Genomic DNA, 4,216 nt, shown 5'->3' on the forward strand with positions numbered 1-4,216 from the left:
TTTCAAAAAGATAAACTCCAAGAAAGTCAAATAGTGTTTTTCAAAAAAATTTTTTCTCGAAAAGTTGATTTTCGGAGATATACATCTTTTTACGGTTTTTTTATGCATACTTTGACTTACTTTGAATTTACGCCTTTGAAAATACTTATATGAAAAAAAATATATTTTATATTGAAAGTGATGTAAATTAAAAAGAAATAGTTTTATCTAAAGAATCTTTAGAAATACAAACTCGAAGAAAGTCAAATTGGGCTTGAAAAAAAAAATTTCGAGAAGCTGATTTTCGGAAACATATGTATCTCTTTAGTGATTTTTATACAACATTTCACGTTCTTGGAGATTATTTTGTATCCTGTTATCATATTGGACTTTCTTTGAATTTATGTTTTTGAAAAAAACATATATTTTTTGTTTATTTGAAAAAAAGTAATTTTTTATTCGAAATGTGGTTTGGAACAAAACTAATTTTTCTCCTAAGTAATCATTAAAAACATTAACTCAAAGAAAGTCAAATTCTGTTTTTCAAAAATGTTTTTCTTTCAAAAATCCTGATTTTCGGAAGCATAAATATTTTTAAGGATTTTTATGCACAATGTGAATTTCTTTGAGTTTATTTCGTACTAATATTGTGCTACGATATATTTGAATCTCTTTAAATGTATGCTTTTGAAGGTACTTACATAAATAAATTTTGTATTATAAATGGTGTTTTTCAAAAATGTTTTTTTTTTCTCGAAAATATAATTTTCGGAAATATAAACCTCTTTGCAACTTTGTATGCACAACTTGAATTTCTTTGAGTAGGTATATTTCGTGTTTTATCATAAAATTTAACTTTCTTTGAGTATATGTTTTTGATGATATACTTATATGAAAAAAAAATATTTTGATAAAACAAAAGTATATTATATTAAAAATTATGTTTCCCCTCAAAAATAAATAACTACGCGTGCATTGCGTTTGATGAATCATGCTAATAAATTTAATGAAGAAATCGTTTTTTTGTTCAAGAATCTTTAAAAACTGTTTTTGTGCAGAATTTTACTTTCTTTGAATTTATGCTTTTAAAGATACTTATGTGATAAAAAAAATGTATATTAAAAATGATGTTTTCCTGTTAAAGTCGGAAAACTACATACGCGCGCGTGCCATTGAGGATAGTGAACTTAAGAAAGAAATATTTTTTTAAAGAAGAGTCTTTCAAAACATAAAGTCAAAGAAAAGACAAATTGTGTTTTAAAAAACATCGAATGCTTTTGAAGATACTCATATGAAAACAAATTGTTTGTATTATTAATTATGTTTTTCTTCAAATCGGTAAACTAAATGCACGCCTTGCGCATTACTGATGATGCTATAGTGAATTTAAGAAAGAAATAGTTTTTTTTTTTTGAAAAGAGTCTTTAAAAACATAAAGTCAAAAAAAAATTTAAATTGCATTAAAAAAAAATGTTCAAAAAGCTGATTTTCGAAAACATATATCTCTTTCTCGTTTTGTACTCTCTTTGAATGATGTATATATGATTAAGAAGACACTTTTATAAAAAAAAAATTTATTAAAAATTATGTTTATACCCTCAAGTCGAAAAACTACACGTACGCCTTTTGTGCGCGATTGATAACGCTAGTTTTAATAAATAATCCTTATAAATGTTCTCCGAAGACAATTTCCTGAATCTCACGCTTTCATTAATGGCAAAAACGCCAAACGCATCGGGAAGATGTTTTTTGAAAAAAAAAAAAAAAAAAAAAAAAAAAAAAAAAATACAAGTCCCTCAGTGCGCAGAGTCGCGCCGTGTCTCCTCGTAAGCCTATAGCATAGCACAGAGGGACAAAAAATTATCCAGAAAAAAGTGTTTCGTAACGAGAGGTCGCGGCAAAAAAAGCAAGGCCCCTTGAAAAGAGAGCGCGATGCGACTACACACCAAGTCCTTGGGCTCTTTTTGTTTTATCTCGTTTTCTCTGTTAATTTTTTTTTTCGCGGGAAAGAGCCGAAGAGCGCGATCATGTGCACGCACACGCGAAAGGTGCAAGAAAGGGTTCGAAGGGGCAAAGGGGCAAGAGGGGCAGAGGGACAGGTAATAAGGGCGAGGGCGCTTCGACGCATCGCATAGCCCTTCCGGATTATCGCTTAGAACAAAAAAAAAAAAAAAAACAATCACCCCTTTTATTGTCTCATAAGGAAATAATTTATTCGTGGAACTTCCTGTGGGAACGAGACATTTCAAGAAAAAATGCTATTCTCATAAAACGGGTTACAATCGATCATACTAATGTAATATATTTTTTCTTTCAATATATAATGGATGTGAGAATATTTTCTTATTGAGGTTATGTTTTTTGAGCCATCGCTAATTTTAATTCAAAAGAGTTTTCACTAGATTCAATTTGCAATACAACTCAAAGAATATAAAATTGTAAACAAAATTTATTAAAAATTTTTTTTTTTTTCTCCAAAAATCAATCATTCCTTGTGACACGAGATATTGTCAAGGAGCAGGTTCAAACATTAATGGACAAGATGGAATAAAAAAATTTAATATTTAAAGTTTAGCAAATTTTTGCAACAAATTGAAATTTTTATAAAATCATTATATTTAAGAGACATAGATAAAATAAATACAAATATTTAATTTACTACAGAAAGAGGTCTACTGCTGTTAATGTTTAACGGCAATACAACTTTTTTTTTATAATTATGAAGTATTCGATTCCTAACAAATTCCTCAAGCGATATTATACATCTCTTCACTTTTCAACCATTTTTTTTATTAAAACAAATTTATTAAAAAAAGTTTTTTTTTTAAAGCATTCTTTTTCTCAGCTTTAACCCTTACACATATTCTCTATCAATCATTATCAATTATCAATTATTATTATACATTTTAGAAAATATACTTACATTAACAAATAGAAAATGTTAACAATGTTCTTAAAAAAGAAAGAAATTATTTTTTATCTTGTATGTATCGAAATAGCTTATAAGACCAATTAAAAAACAGAACATCCTAGATTAATTAAATTATTTATAACAAAGACAAATGTTAAGTTTTAATTATATTTCTCCGCGGAATAATTTTAAGAAACTATTACTATGCATATAAGATAAAAAAGAACCTTTTCCGCGAATAAGGAATGCAATTTTTTTATTTGTTAATTTAATCTATTTATAACAAAGCTTAATTTGAGTGTTAACATTTTTCGGGAGTTTAAGAAGTCTTTGAAACTATTTCGATAAAGATTGAAACAGATTTCAAAGATTCCAACAAATTTTAAAAGATTTCTAAAGTTTCGAAATTTTTAAAGAATTTTTACAAATATTTTTAAAAATTTCACCAAATTTAAATAATTTTAGACAAAATTTCATTAGATTTCAATTATTTCAAAAAGTTTCATATATTTCCATCAATTTCCCAAATATTCGAACAGATTTCAAATGTTGCAATATACTACAAAAGATTAAAAAATATTTCAAAAGTTTCGAAATATTTCAAAAAATTTGAAAATTTTCCACTAAGATTTCAATAATTTCACAAATATTTCAAAGATTTCAACTATTTCACAAAAATTTCAAATAATTCAAAATATTTCGATAAATTTCCCAAAGATTCGAATAGATTTGAAAAATTTCAAAGATTCCAAAAGATTTCCAAAGTTAAGAAATTTTTAAAGAATTTTTTACAAATATTTCAAAAGATTTCACCAACATTTTAATAATTTTTAGAAAAATTTTTCAAAAATTCGAACAGATTTTAAATGTTCCAACAGACTATAAGAGATTTAAAAATATTTTTAAAGTTTCGAAATGTTTCGAAAAATTTGAAAATTTTCCACTAAGATTTCAATAATTTCACAAATATTTCAAAGATTTCAACTATTTCACAAAAATTTCAAATAATTCAAAATATTTCGATAAATTTCCCAAAGATTCGAATAGATTTGAAAAATTTCAAAGATTCCAAAAGATTTCAAAAGTTTAGAAATTTTTAAAGAATTTTTTACAAATATTTGAAAAGATTTCACCAACATTTCAATAATTTTTAGAAAAAATTTTCAAAAATTCGAAAAGATTTTAAATGTTCCAACAGGCTACAAAAGATTTTAAAATATTTTTAAAGTTTCGAAATATTTCAAAAAATTTGAAAATTTTCCACTAAGATTTCAATAATTTCACAAATATTTCAAAGATTTCAACTATTTCACAAAAATTTCAAAT

At 25.3% G+C, this 4,216-nt stretch overlaps 2 protein-coding genes across 3 annotated transcripts in view; one reads left to right on the plus strand and one right to left on the minus strand.

Moving 5' to 3' along the window:
* The window catches only part of LOC117173467 (kappaPI-actitoxin-Avd3c-like), an 89,375-nt gene that overhangs the window by 63,201 nt on the left and 21,958 nt on the right, over positions 1-4,216 (plus strand). The gene's annotated exons all lie outside the window — the stretch shown is intronic.
* Positions 1-4,216, minus strand: part of LOC117173465 (NGFI-A-binding protein homolog) — a 62,653-nt gene that overhangs the window by 50,331 nt on the left and 8,106 nt on the right. The gene's annotated exons all lie outside the window — the stretch shown is intronic.

This window comes from Belonocnema kinseyi, chromosome 5 (assembly GCF_010883055.1).
Source record: "Belonocnema kinseyi isolate 2016_QV_RU_SX_M_011 chromosome 5, B_treatae_v1, whole genome shotgun sequence".
Taxonomy (NCBI): domain Eukaryota; kingdom Metazoa; phylum Arthropoda; class Insecta; order Hymenoptera; family Cynipidae; genus Belonocnema; species Belonocnema kinseyi.